The 19,644-nt window shown below is 40.8% G+C and overlaps 1 protein-coding gene and 2 long non-coding RNA genes across 6 annotated transcripts in view; 2 read left to right on the top strand and 1 right to left on the bottom strand.

The window, feature by feature from the left end:
* The window catches only part of LOC311295362 (uncharacterized protein), a 321,297-nt gene that overhangs the window by 61,028 nt on the left and 240,625 nt on the right, over positions 1 to 19,644 (top strand). For 2 of the 4 annotated variants that reach the window (XR_014628310.1, XM_084416705.1), the window contains exon 1: positions 18,348 to 18,761. The exons of 1 other annotated variant lie outside the window; for it this stretch is intronic. The gene's annotated coding sequence lies outside the window, so the exon portion shown is untranslated. Of the gene's footprint in view, positions 1 to 18,347; positions 18,762 to 19,644 lie in introns of those variants that run through there. One more of the 4 variants, XR_014628311.1, reaches the window with a different exon arrangement.
* Positions 1 to 19,644, top strand: part of LOC311295372 — a 383,037-nt gene that overhangs the window by 262,150 nt on the left and 101,243 nt on the right. The window lies entirely within an intron of this gene.
* On the bottom strand, positions 14,371 to 16,487 carry LOC311296089. The gene is made up of 3 exons (XR_014628489.1): positions 16,301 to 16,487; positions 15,730 to 15,804; positions 14,371 to 15,599 (listed from the first exon to the last, which is right to left on the bottom strand). It is a non-coding gene; the product is annotated as an uncharacterized lncRNA (long non-coding RNA).

Below are 19,644 nucleotides of genomic sequence, written 5' to 3'. Positions count from 1 at the left end.
GATAAGGATCTAGCACTATAGGGTGGATCACTGATGGCTCCATTCCTTCTGCATGACGAAGAAGACCGCCAACTCGGATAACCTGGTTAGATTCATCATATTCTGGGGCTAAGGTCAACATTCGACTGGTGGGGAGTATAGGTCTTTTCGCTTTGAGCAGTCTGTACTCCTCAGAGAAACTATCAATTTGTGATTTCTGAAAGAGGAGCATTTCCACAGCCTGGTAGTCCGTCGCAGATGGGGTTTCATTTGTTTTATGAATTTGAACTGTTGCTTCAACAAGGTCACTCCAGGAAGTATAGTTTGCAGGGTCAGGAATGTTAGGGGCAGTAGTTTCTGTCAGTAATCCACAGAAAATACCCTTTCGCTGTTCGTCTTTATCCATGGGAGCTTGTATAGGAGGGGTAACTGGCCATTCCGATTCGGGTTTGAGCAAGTATGATGGACCTTGGCTCCACCTGTTGGGTAATGATAGCTCTGCAAGCGTTCTACCTCGGGTAAGGTCATCAGCTGGGTTACTGTTTGAGTCTACGTACCTCCAGGTACATCCAGTAGTCAGTTCTTGGATCTCTGCAATCCTCGTCCCAACAAATACTTTGAATCTGCAGGATTCAGAGGTTATCCATGCAAGGACAGTTGTGGAGTCTGTCCACATGACCACTTTACTGATTTCTAAAGTGAGTTCAGTTTCAAGGAGTTTTGCCAGCTGAGCACCATTCAATGCCCCACATAATTCCAGTCGGGACTTGGATTTCCCCATAATGAAGGCTAGCTGAACTTGGCCTTGTGGGTCTTCTGTCCGTAGATAGGCGACGGACCCATATGACTTCTCCGAAGCGTCACAGAATATGTGAATCTGTCTGGTAACCTTAGACTGGTCTGTATCTGATGTCACAAAACAACGAGGCAGTGTAATGGTGGCCAGGTTAGGGAGTTCCTTTTCCCAGTTATTCCAGGATTCCAGGAGGTCCTCAGGCATATTAGGGTCATCCCATTCTCTCTGCTTATCCCACAGTCTCTGAACCAGCAATTTAGCCCGAGTGGTGAATGGAAGGATAAAGCCAAGTGGATCATACTGAGTTGCTAATACTCTATAGATGTGACGCAGAGTACATTTTTCCGGCTTTACATGCCGGGGCTTGTATCCGAATGTGTCAGATTGACAGTGCCATTTTAATCCTAAAGTGGATTCCTGGGTGTCATTTCGGTCTTGGGACAACCATAGCTCAGTGCTGTCAGATAATGCTTCAGTTGGCAAATGCTCAATCACGCTAGGCACATTACTTGCCCACTGACGGAGTTGGAAACCTCCAGTGGCAAGGAGTCCACACAGTCTATCCACTAGTTGTTTGGCCTCTTGAGGGGATGGAACACTCCGCAGACAGTTATCTACATAGAAGTTCCTCTCGACTGTGGATCTGACTTCATAACCAGGTTCACTGTGGTCATTGACATGCCGTTGCAAAGCATAAATGGCACAACACGGGCTGCATGTTGTACCAAAAGGTAGCACCTGCCACTCTAATATGTCCGGAGGCCTGTTTCTGTCCAGGTCACGCCACACAAAGCGCAGGAGATGTTTATCTTTAGGTAGAAGGCGGACCTGTTGAAACATTCCCTTGATGTCACCACTCACAGCCACAGTATGCTCACGGAAGCGTAGAAGGACGCCCAGCAAGGATGGGCCTAGAGCTGGACCAGGCAGCAGGAAGTCATTCAAAACTTGCCCTTGATACTGAAATGAGCAGGTTCTACACGGTTCTTGCCATTATGCTGAACTAGATGGTGAGGTAGGAACCATGACTCACTCTCGTTGCTGATTTCCTTGGGGGAAAGTTTTACAGCATAGCCAGCGACTTCCAGCTTAGTTATTTCTTCCTTATATGCAGCAGCTTTGACTGGATCTCTCTCAAGGCACCTTTCAGTGTTCCTTAAATTAGGCAGCACTGCTTCCATTGAGGCCTGAAGGAGTGGCATGTACTTCTTGCGCAGTAAGGGAGTGGCATATCGATACACTTTATCAACTGATACTCTTCTGGTCTGAGTTTGGAGAAGGTGTATAGCTTCTCGGTCTTGCTTTGATCGTGTGACTGCTCTCTCTAATTTGATTGGAATGACATCAGCCTGCCAAAGCCTTTCCACATTTTGGATCAACTCTGCCTGTGAAGGGCTAAAAGTGGCATGTAAACACTGCTGAGTGTTAAGCGTTACCTCCAGTACTCGCGCCGGACCTTGCAGAGCCCATCCCAGTCGTGTCTTAACAGCTGCTGGCCCCCCTGGTGGGCCAAGGCGAACTGGCTCTATTGTGGTAATAAGATGAGGATGGTCAGCTCCAATCAACAGCAATGGACGAGCCTTATGAATGGGCTGGAGTGGGAGGCCTTTCAAATGGCTGTATTTCTGTTGTAAGGTTGCCACAGGATTTGAGTACTCTGCCAGGCTCAAGGCTTCAGCTGTGAAGGCATTCTGGATTTTATAACTCTTGTGTGGTTGAGTGGGTGTTGAAATTCTGAAAGACACTGCTGAACCTTTGAGTGTAGTAAGATCGTGCCTGATGGTTCTTAAGGTTAAGTCCTCAGCCTTTCCTTTGAGTCCTAACATTTGAGCTGCTGATGACAGGAGAATAGTGCGCTCAGATCCATCATCGAGTACGGCATAGGTGTCCAAACTCTGCCTGTTGTGCTCCAGGACAACCCTAACCACCTTCAAAAGGACTCGTTTAGAACTTGGAGGTCTGTCCAAGTGTAGTGGTTTTGTGGTAGAGCTCACCAGACAAGTACCCTCATTTGCTGTCTTAACGTTGACGTCGTGTAAGATTTGTAAGTGCTGTTGTGGCCAATTCTCAGTCTCTGGTTCAGGTCTTCAAAATCAGGTTCAGGTCTCAGAAGAAATCTTTCAGAGTCGAAGTTTCAGGTCTCAGGAGAAATAACTTTATTGAGCAGTTCAATAAAGTGAGATGGTAGCTAAGCATCCAATCTTACAATGGTCTGCATATGGGTCTTATACCTCATTTTAAGTCATTTATTGTTTACTTTGGTATCCAATTAACATTCATATAATTATCTTTTTCTTTTTGCTCCTCCTCATCACTTCGCCACGATTAGAAACACCTGCATTAATGCTCAATTTCTATTGGTGGCCATACTGGCGCATGCGCTTTTCTGATGATGACTTTGCATATGGTTTTTTGGGTACTTTTCCACTCTTTAGTCTTATTTTACCTTTTACCCAGTTTTCTGTCTTGTCCTCACACGACTTTTGACATGTCCTGTGTTTCCCATCATGCTTTGTTTTCTCTTTCTCCCTTAATTGCAGGCCTAGTTTTCTCTTAGTTGTAGGCCTCCCTTATCCTAGGCCTAGTTTCTTCAATGTTTGTATCATGCATTTGGACTCATGTATGAGACAGATATAATTCTCCAACACATCCCCCCTTTGGGACTAATTCAGTCCCACCTTTATCTCCTTCTTCCCAGAATGTACTTGCATGAATAAGTCACTCTTCTTTTCTTTACCTATCCAATATGGTCAATGTTACGGTCCCACAAAACATGCGTCTAGGATTCAGGGACACATAACATAAAAGATCGACAACGAAGTGCGTGATCCAAAAATATATATTTATTATAACTCACACAACTCACAAATTAACCAAACAATAAGAGACGGGGAGCTCAGCAACAAAGGGAAAGGAAATACAACCCACAGCTGAGACTCCCCGCTCCTAACTCAAGTTCAAAACGGTAAACAAAAGGCAAAAACGGCGTTGAGCGGCTTCCTCTCCCAAGGCCACCTCCTTCCGTTTTATCTCCGGTCCTTCCCCAGCACCACCAATCAAAACTAAGGAAAACGGAAACAAAACAACATTAACATAATTAACATAATAAACCTTAATTAGAGGACTCCAGGCCAGGCGTGTAGCTACCCCACTTGAATGATGGTCAAATTACTCCTTAAACTGATGTTTCCATTAGCGTTTTATTCGTGACACTCATGTAGACACCGTAAGAGCTACAGCAAAACAAAAACAATAAAACAAACAAACACTGTCACTCCAACACATTAACCAACATCACAATAAAACGATACAGTTACAAAAATGATAAACATTACACTTCGGTTTCCTTATAACCCTCAAATGGGATGCACAAAACTTCATGGGGGGAAGAAAACCGTCATGCATTAAGCTGCATCCTTCACGAAAGTGTGCGCACATACACAAGGCGGAAACACAGCGTGCTTTATACACGTGTTGGTGCACGTTAAGGCCGTATCATAATAAAAGTCCTTCAAAATAACTAAACACATAAATCGGTACAGACCTTATATTCAAGCAAATTAGCAATCAGTTACACTCCCACCAAATCATGAGTTATAATAAACAAATGATTTCAAAATTACAATGACACTTCAAACATAAAAAAAATAAAAAAAATAATAATAATAATAACAGACAAAAAACTTTAACAAGTCTCCAACAGTAAAACCAATTTCTGAACAGGACGTTCAATTACAGAAAGCTTCCCTAGACGTTCTCCCTTCTTTCCAAGATCTTTGTCACCAAGATGAACCCTAACTCTCCTCACAAGTCCATCCGAATCTATGGTCGTTTCTACAATCCTACCTAACAACCATTTGTGTCTAGGTAGATCATTGTCCTTGACAATCACTATGTCCCCTATTAACAAATTTCTCTTAGGGGTGTGCCAACGCTGTCTGACTGCAATATTTGAGAGATACTCTTTACGCCAGCGACTCCAGAATTGTTCAGCGAGATATTGGACATGGCGCCACCTTTTTCTGGCATAAAGATCTTCTTTAGTGAACTTGCCTGGAGGAGGTAAAGCAATAGTGGATTTCATGGTAAGAAAATGATTTGGCGTTATGGGTTCAAGGCTATTTGGATCGCTTAAATTGTTGACAGTGAGTGGGCGACTGTTTACGATTGACATAGCTTCGTAGAGGAACGCTCTTAAAGATGAATCATCAATCCTTTCAGAAGCAATTGAAAGTGTAGACTGGAGGACACTTCTGACAGTCCTAATCTGTCGCTCCCATACACCTCCTGTATGACTTGCACATGGTGCATTCATTACAAAGTCGCACTGATTCAAAGCCAAGAAGTTATTCAGCTTCTCAGTGTCAAGTTCTTGGAGTGCTTCAGCCAACTCATTCTTAGCCCCCACAAAGTTGCTCCCTTGATCAGATCTAATCTGACGCACAGCTCCACGTATGGAAATAAAACAGCGCAAGCCATTAATGAAGGAATCTGTTGACATTGAATCAAGCATCTCAATATGAATGGCACGAGAAGACAGACAAGTAAAGATCAATCCATATCTTTTGTGCACCTTTCGTCCTAGTTTCACAGAAAATGGACCAAAACAATCCATACCACAATAAGTGAATGGTGGAGAAGGATTCACTCTCTCTGAAGGCAAGTCAGCCATCCTTTGCTCTTCTGTTGGACGCCTGTGTTTTCTACAGGTAACACAATTACGCACATGAGATGCTACAACACGATTGATGCCTGGAATCCAAAACCCCCTTGAACGAATCTCATTGATGGTAAATCCTTTGCCTTGATGTTTAACTCTTTCATGGCAGTCAGCTATGATCAATTTTGTAATGTGATGGTCTTTGGGGATAATTGTAGGATGTTTGAGTAGACTACAAATAGAAGAATTGCGAAGTCTTCCTCCCACCTTAAGCACACCATCACTATCAAGAAATGGATCAAAGTTGTACAATTCATTGTGAGATAACAATTGGATACCTTTACTTAATGTTTTCAATTCAATTTCAAACACATGTTTTTGCAGAAGTTTGATTATGAGGCACTCAGCCTTTTCTCTTTCCTCAACTGTAGAAAGTCTGTTTGACTTATCCTTGCGAATCCATCGTTGAATACGTGCAATTGCTCGTATTACCTGAGACCAAGACGAGAACTTTGACAGGCGATTTACAATAGTTTCCTGTTCCACTGCTTTTGTGTTAAGCGTTTGAGAACATCTGAGTTCAGAGTCACCTAGTTGCAATTCTGAAATCTCGTTGGCGGGAAGAACCATATCCTTATTCCATAAAAACCTCGGCCCTGTGAACCAGTCAGATGAAATCATTTCATCAACAGTGAGACCTCTTGAGACATGATCTGCAGGATTGTCCCTTGTTGGAACATACCACCATTGCTGCGGAACTGTACTTAAATGAATCCTTTGTACTCTGTTAGCAACAAATGTATGAAATCGTCTGGCCTCATTATTGATATATCCCAGAACAACCTTGGAGTCAGTCCAGAAAAACTCTGTGATGTCAGGATACCGAAGTTCTTGCTTAAGGATTTTACTAACATTTACTGAAACGAGTGCAGCAGTCAACTCCAACCTTGGAATAGTTGTAATCTTTAAAGGAGATACACGAGACTTCCCCATGGCTAGAGCAACATGGACATCTTTACTTTCATTCTTCAACCTCAGATATGAGCACTGTCCATAGCCACTAGTACTAGCATCTGAAAAATGATGCAGCTCTACTTCTGTTACCTTTCCAAACCCAGGAGGAGCATATGTGCGGGGAATATTCACTTTCTTCAAGTTGCCCAAATCTCTTCTCCAGCACTCCCAACTTGGCTGCAACTCATTTCTCAGTGTGTCGCCCCAACCTGTACCATGTCTGCATACTTCCTGAAGTATTTTCTTTCCATGAAGAATGAATGGAGCTAAGAACCCTAATGGGTCATACAATGATGCAATCGTAGATAAGATTCCACGTCGAGTTGCTGGCTGTTCCTTGAGAGAAATATCAAACTTGAAACAATCGCGTTCAATGTTCCACTGAATCCCCAATGTTCGCTCTGTCAAGGAATCAAATGAGAGATCAGGTTCCTTTACATTGATTGCTCGTTCTGAGGGAGGAATACTTTCCAGCACAGCATTATAATTGGACACAAATTTGTGAAGTCTAAGGCCACCAATGGCACAAAGGTCTCGGGCCTCTTGAGCAAGTTGAATTGCATCCTCTGTTGTTTGTACACTTGTAACACCATCATCGACATAGAAATCATTCATTACAAACTGAAATCCCAAAGGGTACTGATCTTTGTTACCTTCAGCCAAATGCTTCAATCCATAGTTCACACATCCTGGAGATGAAGACGCTCCAAAGAGATGAACTGTCATTCTGTACTCTCGAGGTTGTTCTTTTAAATCTCCATTTCTCCACCACAAGAAACGCAGAAAGTCTCTGTCTGCTTCAGGCACATGGAACTGATGAAACATTTTCTCAATATCACATATTAAAGCAACAGGGTGCTGGCGAAATCTGAGAAGAACACCGATCAAATTGTTCATCAAGTCAGGTCCTTGTAAAAGATGATCATTTAAACTTATTCCATCATACCTCGCAGAACAATCAAAAAAAACTCTCAGCTTGTCTGGTTTCTTCGGGTGATAAACACCGTGATGAGGAACATACCATGTTTCACCTTGACTCCCTCCATCTTTAACTTCCTCTGCCTCTCCTCTGTCAATGACCTCCTCCATAAATTTCACATAATGCTCTTTGTACCTTTGGTCCTTTAACAATTTTCTCTTTAGATGGTTAAGTCTCACAAGAGCAAGTTGTCTGTTATCTGGCAAATTAGGTCTCTCTTTAAAGGGTAGAGGCATTTCATAGTGTCCAGAGCTATTTCTCTTTATACCGTCACTTAATTTGTTCAAAAAGGTGATGTCATCTTGAGAAAGAGTTTTTTCATCATCATTAGCATCTTTAAAATCAGATTCTAAAATGCGTATGGCATCTGCTGGAGTCAATGAAGGAATTTCTTTAACAGAAAGTCTATGACAAAGACTAGTGATACCTGAAGAGTCAAACCTGGGTAATGAAGGTCCAACAATGCTCCAACCCAAATCAGTTTTGACAGCATAAGGTTCATCATTCTCTCCTAAAATCGCTTGTCTTGGTGCCAGCGCTCTAGCACAATTATAGCCAATCAAAAGACCAGCTTCACAGTCCTTCAAAGAGGGTATCTCCTCAGAAATTGCAGAAAGATGATTCCAAAGTTTGGCTGTTTCACACGTAGGTATATGAGCATGGTTGACTGCAGGGGGAAGTTCAATACAATACAATTTGGAACAATCATAGAGCTGATGTTGAGGATCTTGACAAAACACGCAGGGAGGTTTGACATTTTTCTTGATCTTTGGTCTGTTAAGTCCCAAATCAGTCTGAGTATTAAAGACATTAGCTTTATTTCCTTTGGACTCTCTGAAAGTTTGTTTGTTAACAGATGTTAAGCTGAGAGCGTAAGATGATGTGACTGGATTACAACCAATCTCTGCTTCTAACGAAACAAATGCTGCAAAGGTCTTAAAGTCAGGAAAATCCTTATTGTCTCTCAAGGTTTGTGTAACTTGTCGATTCCAACGCGAAGCAGCCCATTCAGGTAGTTTTTGAACTAACTTTTGGTTTTCATCACAGTCATTTAAGATTTGTAAACTTGCAACATGAGGTATGGCATCTTGACAGGCGTTAAGAAAATCTGAAAATTCTCTAAGTCCAATAGCATCCTTTGATTGAATTTTTGGCCAATTTGCAAGCTTCTGGCGAAAGGCACGTTGAATCACAAATGATTGACCATACCTTTGATCTAATTTTCTCCAGGCATCCTTATAAGCTTCATCGTCACTCCTGTAGAAGGTACCATCCAAGATTTTGCGTGCCGATCCACCCACATACCTTTTTAGATAATAAAGTTTGTCAGCAGCAGATATACTCTTTCGATCAATCAATGACATGAAGGAAGCCTTCCACTCAACATACTGAATGGGATCACCATTAAACACAAAGGGCTCTGGAGCTGGCAATCTGTTCAAATTTATGCTGTCTTGTAGGGCTTGAACAAGAAAAGGCAGTTCATTTTGAGATGGTGATATATTATTAGCAGGTTGGCTAGAAAAGCTTGGAGGCAGGCAATGTTGTTCTCTGTTAACCCGGTTTGTTGAAGGATTATCAACTTCCTGCACTGCTATCCGATTATAGGCCTCGAACCTTGCCTGTGCTACTTTTAAATCCCTTTCCGCCTGTAACCGCTCTAGTTCACGTTTCTGAGCATCTAGGTCTCTTTCTTGTTTTTCTTGCAACTCGTGAATTTTCTCCTTCCGTTTATTTTCCTCCATTAACATTTTGTACTCCACTTCCTTTGCTGCCAATTCTGCAGCTGCTTCGGCATGTTTTGATGCTACACATGAAGATGCAGAACGATGACTTGACCGAGCACTAGACTTATGGCTAATTCGAGAAACAGTAGAGCCATAGATAGAACGAGCATGGCTAGATTCAAGCAAATCCTTCAAGCGATGTTTTACTTGTTCTACATCAAATTCATCAATGCCTGATATTCTTTCATAAGCAACTTTTATTATTTCTGTTGTCACAGCCTCACAGGCATCTATACGACGTCTCATTTCAGTAGATGGCGTGACATAATTTCTAACTTCAACATAGATATGCATAACTTTCTCCTTTTCCTCTTCCAGGGTATCAATTAGAGTTGCTAGCTGGCTCTCAGTAATATCAGACTTGAGTGCTAAGATGTGCTAACATGTGCTAAGATGTCCAGCACAGTTAAAAGTCATTTAAATTACAAAACAGTAATCATGTAGCCTCAAACATTAATATCAAGTGTTTTAAATAACCCTTTTTAAAGACAAATATTTTCTTTAAAACTCGTATAAATATCCCTTCTTCATACACAACAAAGGATTTGGTCTTTCAAAAGGCTTTAAACATTTCATCCCTTGTATTAAACTTGAAGAAAATGTCTATCGTTGGTTAAATGTTTCACCTTAATATCCTTTAACTGCTGTAGAAGTGCGTAGAGGGATAAATGTCACCTGAAGAAGAACACAGTCTTTCGCAATCCGTATCGTTTAATCCTTGATTTCAGCCGTAGTAGTTATCCGTAAACGAACCACATTTGACCATCGGAAATCGACCAGCTGCCCGTGAACATCCACTTCTTAAAGACCCGTCGGCATGGACACCAGTCATTAACGCAGCAGAGTCGAACGACGAATGGCCAAGCTCTTACTGTAGCTACCCCACTTGAATGATGGTCAAATTACTCCTTAAACTGATGTTTCCATTAGCGTTTTATTCGTGACACTCATGTAGACACCGTAAGAGCTACAGCAAAACAAAAACAATAAAACAAACAAACACTGTCACTCCAACACATTAACCAACATCACAATAAAACGATACAGTTACAAAAATGATAAACATTACACTTCGGTTACCTTATAACCCTCAAATGGGATGCACAAAACTTCATGGGGGGAAGAAAACCGTCATGCATTAAGCTGCGTCCTTCACGAAAGTGTGCGCACATACACAAGGCGGAAACACAGCGTGCTTTATACACGTGTTGGTGCACGTTAAGGCCGTATCATAATAAAAGTCCTTCAAAATAACTAAACACATAAATCGGTACAGACCTTATATTCAAGCAAATTAGCAATCAGTTACAAGGCGTTCGCGATACACGCGTAACATAGACCATCCATCTTTTACCAAAAAAAACCCTCACAAAAGTACACCCTGGAGGAAAATGAGACCAAACATCTCCACCCCCACTTGGCTAGGGTGGAGTAAAAGATCTCACCTTCCTGTCATATCATCTTTTTAAGGGGTGTGCTACATCAAACTTGCAATACTTTCAACCCATCTTGTTGTACAAACTTGGAGTTTAATATCTATCCATCGGTGCCAGAGGTACTGCGCAGGCGCTTCCTGTGGCCTGGAGTGCTATCTGGGTTGCTCCATCGTTGCCAGAGGTGCCCTGGTCCTGCCTAGGGCGCTATCTGGTGTTGGAGCAGACAGCGGGTTTTTAAACCACCAGTTGAGTCAGCTCTTGTTTCTTCAACAGTCGACGACCGTTCTTGCAAATAATTCCTCTTTTGCACTATAACTATATGCATGTTCCAATGGTCTAATGCACGTAATTTCCAGACTTCTAACTTGTTACAGGAGTACACAAATACATATTCAAGATTTAAAAGTAAAAATTAATAAAGTAAAAAAGTAATAAAGTGACTATTAGTGATAAAAACATTCTTATCGTTTTCCTTTATGTCTGGTTGCATTACCTCGTACCACGGGCAATGACCTGCTTTAAACCTTCTCTCGTCCCCTCTCATTCACATATTATATAAATGAACAGTAGGTGTGATCATATGTAGCAGCAATTTTAATGGGATTATATGTGTATAGTACTTTCAAAACGATTATATGAGTAAAATACTTTCAGGAAAAGGTTATATGAGTAAAATACTTTCAGGAAAAGGGGACCTTATAAAAAAGAACAAAGAAATACAAAAATCCCTCTAACTAACTCCCTACTCTACCCACATTCTAATTATTCTGTCTATTTTTACCCCAAAATAAAATACACAGTGGGGCTATCTCCCTCTCTTACCAAAAACAAAGTCAAATTGTTAAACCCAATATAGTAGAGTAGAAGAGAAAAAAGAAAAACAATAATAACAAGGCACCCCCTTCCTTACTCCTCCACCAGGACTCTTTACAGGAAGTCATCTAGCTCATCCATGCCTGGTCCAATTGAATGCACTCTGGAGTTGTTGCATCCAGCATACAGGAAGTCGTCTAGCTCATCCATGCCTGGTCCAATTGAATGCACTCTGGAGTTGTTGCCTCCAGTATCAACTCCCGATTGTCTCACTATTATATTGACCATCTGCTTGGCAGCTGCGTTAGCTAGCAGTGATCTGAGGAAAGGCACAACACAACAGAATAACAAAAGAAAAACAATAACACCCACAGCTATTATTATCCCCACCTTAATGAACCATTCTTTCCAGGATCCAAACAAAGAATCAAACCAGTTTCCCAATTGTCTGTCCCTCGTCTACGGCTGCGTCCGAAACCGCATACTCAATGAGTAGGTACTTAATTTCAACAAGTACTTACTTAAAGGCGGGCATACACTGTGCGATGTCTGTGCGATTTCAGCAAGGAACCTACTCACACTGAACGAGTATATCGCATGCGATGTAAAGCCAAAGCTCAGGATTTATGTGCTCACACTGTACGGTCCGAACGTCGAGCTGCGACTTGACTGCTCACACTATACGTGTGAAATATGCGCGAATCAGTGCGATAAATCCTCGTGGCGGGTTGTGCCTATGGACGATATCAGCCTATCCAGAGATATTGTCAAAACAAGCATCAGCTATCAATATCAAGAAGATTTAGCATTTCCAATTTATATATTAAATTATTAGTAGACTAGTATTATTGTATTATTATTATTATTATTATTAGGGAAGGCCTAGGCTACTTTTATTATTAAAGTGATAGGCTATTATAATTAAATTGCCACGCAACAATTTCATAGCGCATCACCGCATAACCAACGCGCTGTGAGGATAATAAAATATTACATAGAAGCTTACTTCTCCTCATTGAAAATTGTCTAAAACATTTAGGTCGATTACAATGAATTATATACATATAATTAATTATTAACAGTCTATGTCCGACCACTGCAATAATTCATCAATGAAAATTCAAGTCCGCGTGAACCGGAAGTTGCAAACGACTTTTCTCCAGTGCTGTGACGTATTTCCCAGTGAAAAGGAAAATTGAACAGAGGGCAGGGTTTTACTCTAGCGCTCCTCCTCTCCATCTCTCGCTCATTACAGACTAACGTTTTGAGGGGAGTGGTTAAGCGTTTCCCAAACCAAGCCGTCAAACCTACGTCATCAGAGAAGGTCCTCCAAGGCAGAGGGGAGGGGCATTTTCAGATTTTGATTAAAGATTACGAAGCCAAAAAATGTTTTTCTGTGTTTTAACTTGCACGGATTAATTGTTCACCACAAGACTAGTAATATGCGCTAACAAAGTAAATAGGGTCCATTTTGATTTTATGCCGACTTTAAAAACAGCTTTATTTCAAACACATTTTTTAACAATAAAAGAGGCAAAGTGTACATCGCAGTTGGCTTGGACGAAGTGGGTAATGGTTAATCCATTTTGCAACACGAACTGGAGGTAAGCAACAGTTATTTGTAGCTTTGAACTACAGAACTTAAATAGGCCTAGGCTATCTCCCTTTTCTTTCTTTTTTTAAGTTTTTTTGTTGTTGCTGCAGATGAAACTGTTTTCGCGCAGGTGCAGTGAGGGAAAAAGCACTGCGTTTAGGGCAATCGGTTCGTAGCTCTGTGATATAGTCACGAGGAGCGACCAAAATTTCTAACATGCCAGAAATTCATCCGACCATCCGATTGCCGGTCGTGAGAGGTTAATCGCCTCTCGTTTCCCCCTGTACACTGCACGAACACTGCACGACAAACGACGCACGACAAAACTGAAAATCGGCCCGACCCGAAAAAGAGTCGCACGAGTCAGAATTCGGCTCAAAATCGGACGAAAATCGTACAGTGTATGCCCGCCTTAACGAGCGCTAAAAGAGTAGGTACTTTATAGCCAGATCTCGTTGAGTATGAATGCGAACCGGACATCTGCCATGTTGACGTTATCATGTGACCTACGACGCGTTATCACACGCGCAACAACTTTGAACGGCACGTTTAAATATCTATCTGTAAATATCTTGATATTGATTAAACTTGCTCATTTTGTGGTCTTTTTGAAGAAACTGCTGCCCATTTATTTTGTGAATACATTTAGGGTTGATTTAAGTTCTTATATTTAACCCTGCTAATGTGACCCACCGTTTTATCCTTAACGATATTATTTAGCCTATTTTTATTACGAAATCCCAAAATTGTCGTGTCTTGAATATGTTAATTTCTTTATTTTTATATCCAAACATTTTCATCCACAAGCAAAAGTGGCTAACTGCTTTATGTTTTCCTCTTTTTCTTGTTGAATTTAACTCTCGTTTCATCCCTCAGGCCTATAAATAACAAAAAAAATGCTTTTTTTAAATGTATTATAATGAATTATTTAAGAATATATATATTAAGATATTCAACCTTGTAGATTCTTTTTTTCCTGTGTAAAAAAATCTCATATTATGTATGCAAACCTATGATATATATATATATATATATATATAGATATGATATATACAGATATATACAGAATGAATTGCATTGCTATCCCACCCCAAAACATACAATAATAACAACAATAAATGCTGACCAATACTTAATTATATTACTTTTTACTGAAAATGATATAATTCAATAAAACAAAATGCAATGTATGTCATATGACATAGTTATGCATGAATAGACTCTAGATGTGTATATCATGAACATATTCACATTTTCATTCAAACAATTAAATAAAGCATTAATTAAATAATTATATTTTATTTACTGACAACAATGAGAAATATTAATAAATTAGTAAAAGAATGAATGAAAGTCACCATCACACAATAAACAAATGCATATACAAGTCAACACATGAAACAAAGCTTTATTCAAACTACAATCATGTATGTAGGCTACAGGCGCTGAACCTGTATGTTTTCCTGGTCTGAACCCCACATCCTTCTGCCAACCTCTGGCGGTTCCCATTCTGCAGCTTTATTCTGATGAATCAGCTGACCGCCAGAGGTGAGCCGTGCCTTCGTGCCTGAGGTTGTTGCGTGATGTGTTGTGCTTCACAGTCTGAGGCAATAAGGGCAGGTGGAGTGATGGAGGGTCTCGTAAGGGCAGGTGGAGTGATAGAGTGGAGTGATGGAGAGTCTAGTAAGGGCAGGTGGAGTGATGGAGGGTCTCGTAAGGGCAGGTGGAGTGATGGAGGGTCTCGTAAGGGCAGGTGGAGTGATGGAGGGTCTCGTAAGGGCAGGTGGAGTGATGGAGGGTCTAGTAAGGGCAGGTGGAGTGATAGAGGGTCTCATAAGGGCAGGTGGAGTGATGGAGGGTCTCATAAGGGTAGGTGGAGTGATGGAGGGTCTAGTAAGGGCAGGTGGAGTGATGGAGGGTCTAGTAAGGGCAGGTGGAGTGATGGAGGGTCTCATAAGGGCTGGTGGAGTGATGGAGGGTCTAGTAAGGGCAGGTGGAGTGATGGAGGGTCTCATAAGGGCCGGTGGAGTGATGGAGGGTCTCATAAGGGCTGGTGGAGTGATGGAGGGTCTCGTAAGGGCAGGTGGAGTGATGGAGGGTCTCGTAAGGGCAGGTGGAGTGATGGAGGGTCTCATAAGGGTAGGTGGAGTGATGGAGGGTCTCGTAAGGGCAGGTGGAGTGATGGAGGGTCTCGTAAGGGCAGGTGGAGTGATGGAGGGTCTCATAAGGGCTGGTGGAGTGATGGAGGGTCTCGTAAGGGCTGGTGGAGTGATGGAGGGTCTAGTAAGGGCAGGTGGAGTGATGGAGGGTCTCATCCATGGCACCATCTCCAGGATTCAGCTCTGGGCTCCTCATCCTCAGTGCTCACACCAGCCTGCTGAAATTTCAGATCCTACAAGAATGCACAAACATAACACAAAAGCAGTCATTTTAACCGCACAATGTCATTTGATTTCAGTATTATTTAGAAGACAAAAACGCTTTTTTTTCACAAATGCCGCCATCATCTTCCCTTGCAGGTGCAGCTCCACCACAAAAGATCTGCAGCAAATGCACAGAAATCAAGAATCAGAAAAGTGCTGTAATAGCTCTGTTTGAAATTACAATAATTAAATAAACCACAACTGAATATTTAAATAGTTGTTGTTATCCATTTCTGTAGTATACTCACTCAAAGCCTTTGATGGCAGCATTCAGCTTCATGAGCCACTCTCCACCAGATAAACACACATCTGTTCATCTGTCCCTGTAACATCCAGACGAGATTCACATTACCTCTGTGATTTATGAGCTCAACACTACATTTACATGTTGAGGTAGTTTTAACTTTTTATCCAACATAAATGTTCCTCAATTTATCAACCTTAATGGACAAATAAAATAGATAACTTATGTTTATTACTTTATAGATTTGTTCAACATAATAGCACACATAGCCTACATCACTCAGATGTCTATTTCATGTTGTGATGTGCTCTTCTGCAATACTACTGAAGATTTTCCTGTCAGATGTAAATATACATTTAAAATTAGCATCTTTAGATGTATATGGTTTATGTAAATCCACGCTAGAGACGTGTCCTTACTGGAGCTCCCCTGTTAGCTAACGTTATAATAAAACGTGTTTTACAGCAAAATCACAACTATACTTTACTGTGTAACGTCTTTACACCTTCAACAATTCAGCAGTTTACTCTACAGTAGTTCAACACATTTTAACACAGGGAACCGTGTTTACTCACATTTGAAAGCACCCGCGTCGCCGATCTCTGCGATGTTTGATAATGACGTATCCTCTCGCGTGGCCTCCTGGAATAGAAGAGTATCCATCTGTTGAGCACTCGAAAATCTGGCCGGAAGCAGTAAGCCATCCGGGACCTTCTCGCCTACTCTTTTATGAATACTGGGCTGCGTTCAGCCCTGACAAAACGTTGCACAACGTTTTTTAAACAGAAACGGTGATGCGTTGAACACACTGTTCTGATGACGCAAGAGTTGCAACTATGGCAGCTGAGAAGGACTAAAACACATCTATTTAGCCTCACAAACTGACTTTATTTGTAGTTCATACTGTTTTAATACCCTGTATTTTCTTTCTCATTTTAAGGAAAAGCACTTAATTACCATTGTTTATTTCTATACCAAATGTCATACACTTGCAATGAAGCTAAAAATATAAACAACTACATCATGTTGATATCCTATATTTTTACAATAAAACTTACGACAAGCATGTCTTCTAATATCCTCAGTTGTTGGTTCGAAACTCGCGCCACTTTGTGGGTGTTGTCAGGAGTAGTAGTAGTGTCAGAGAGTCAGATAACTATCATTGTCTGTGTCGTTATTGTGTCATAAGTTTTAGGGCTTTATATTATTACATGATCAGGTTAGAACAGTTATAGTATATCGTTATTATTAATTATAGTAGCTTAAAGTCTTGTTATATTAATTAGATAAGATTATTTGGATTGCTTTGGATTTTTGGATCTGGACTGGACTGGATTGCTTTTTGATTTGGATTGCCCTTTTGGATTTGTTTGCTTTTTGTGACCTCTTCCTTTTTCCTGCTAATGGACCAGCAAGAAAGAGGGAATCCTCCCCTGTCTGGGCTCAACAGAAGCATCAGTGTCCTCATTTACACCAGCTGGCACTGGCATTTTTATGTTCCCCTGCATCCTCTGTTCCTTGTGACAGGATATTTTCCAAGGCTGGAAAGATTTTGTCAGAGAAGAGGAATCGTCTAAACCCCAACACACTTGAAATAATTCTGTTTCTCAATAAAAATCTATTGTAATCCTTCCTTCACCCACCCCAAACTGCAGTGTTCAGTTTGCTCCTCTATATCCCCAGTCCAATAAGCACATCACTGCACTGCACTAAAACTTGTAACAGTTCACAGCACAAAAAACCCCAGAAACAATTTTTACCACCCCAGACTATTCTGTTGCAGTTTACTTTATTACACTCCCACCACCATAAGCACTGCACAGTGTCACTTTTGCTGTTCATACTAGTGATGTTGGACTCGAGTCCGGTCTCGGTCCGGTCTTGACTCGGACTCGACTGAATTTGAAAACCAACGGACTCGGTCTCAACTCGGACTCGACCCTTCAAAGACTCGGTCTTGACTCGGACTCGGCATAGGCGGTCTCCTCCCCATCACTAGTTCATACTGTCACTATCCAAACAATTTATGAATAATTAATTAACTGTGTTTGACAGTTGTCTCTGCACAAGTAAATTCAGACAGAGAAAGATAGCCTACATATTTTATATTATACCCAAGCAATGGACAAATGTCTGGCCAGGTCTTTTTATTATTGCAAATGAAAGGTTACAGACATTAACAGTGAGAAGAAAATAAATAAATAAATAAATAAATAAATAAAACAGACCGGGGGGAGGGGGGACACACACTGGTTCAGAATGAATTCATTTGTCTGCTATTTCTTTGCACAGTAGCTAGGTGTCACTAGTGAGCAATGCTGAATGAAGCAATGGGCTGTGAGGTCTCAGTGGTTCAGGAAGCCTCATTTTGCCATCACTACCGGTAACTTAAAAATTTAGTAGCCAAATTGGCTGGTGAGTGAAAAAGTTGATTTCAACTATCATTCTGTTGGTTTTATTGTGTGGACCATGTATTATGCAATGTATTGAAATTAGACTTTGGGTAAACAGAAGTACAAGTTTTTTCTATGATAAATGAATATGCATAACAAGCAGATTATTTAAACTGAGCTGACCAATAAACTTTGAGGAAGTAGAAGGAGATGTGGAGCATTGCTTGTGTTTTTATTCTTCCCATGTGGGAACGCATGAAAAGGATCTGAAACAGCACGAGCGGAACAATAGAGGAAAGTTTGTGGGAAAAGATTAACTAATTCATTAATTTTTCTTACAACTTGTGAGCATCTATAATTGAGATGTAATTAATGACAAATTAACTTAATGTGCCTTTCTTTCTGATTGTGGTGTGAAATGTGACCCAGGCATGACTTGACAGAATTTAATCTTTATATGTCACTTATATAACCACTGGACTGATATGACATGTAAACAGACCTTTCCCATTGTGTGGGAGGGACCATTTGTACTGGAACTGAGCATTTGTATTTGTCAAGGAAGTGATTCTTGTGGGAGTATGAGTTACAGTGGTTTTTGCACATGATCTGTTATTTAACAACAGATTCCAGTCACTGTTCGGTAAGTAATTATCTTAATTGTTTTTGAATAGTTCATTGCATTTATGGTTTATATAATTTATCATCACATATCTCCTTTCCTCTCTTTTGAGTGTCACATTAATCATGTTGCTTTTAACATTGATGTTGTATATTATGTGGCCAGAATCATGTATTTTTAATGGTATAGGATATAAGTAATTTTGTGGTGTTGTGGACATTTTATGGTGGTAAGGCTGCATTTGATGTTGGGCATTTGTGACTAGTGTGTGGTTGTGATCACATTGTGTTGGCGCCCCTTCTGAGTTGCATGTTAGTTTTATGAGTGAATGTACTTATAATACAAATGTGTTACATTCCTACCCCAGTCTACGGTTAGGGAAAGAAATAACTAATATTAATGCAACAAGAAGACACGGAATTAAAATAGATAAACCACAGCAGATAAATTTATTTGGTTATTTGGAAAATAATTAGGTGTGTGTGTGTGTGTGTGTGTGTGTGTGTGTGTGTGTGTGTGTGTGTGTGTGTGTGTGTGTGTGTATGTGTGTGTGTGTGTGTGTGTGTGTGTGTCTGTGTGTGTATGTGTGTGTGTGTGTGTGTGTGTGTGTGTGTGTGTGTGTGTGTGTGTGTGTGTGTGTGTGTGTGTGTGTGTGTGTTTGAATCATACTAAAGGAAGAACAAAACTAAATATCCTACCAAAATAAAATGAAAATAATGACAAAATTCATACCTCCCTCCCTGACTAATGAAAAACATGTTTTCCTTAAGATGTGCCTAAAGCCCAGCTGTACCCTACAAGTTCAAACAAGCTAGTCATGCTATTCCAGCAGACTCTCCAAGCATTTTTCCCTTTACTAGATACTGGTAAAAAAAACAAACGTATCTTTTTAACATTCCATGCT

Source organism: Rutilus rutilus (assembly GCF_951802725.1).
Source record: "Rutilus rutilus genome assembly, chromosome: 8".
NCBI lineage: Eukaryota > Metazoa > Chordata > Actinopteri > Cypriniformes > Leuciscidae > Rutilus > Rutilus rutilus.
This window is presented reverse-complemented; position numbering and strand designations above follow the sequence as displayed.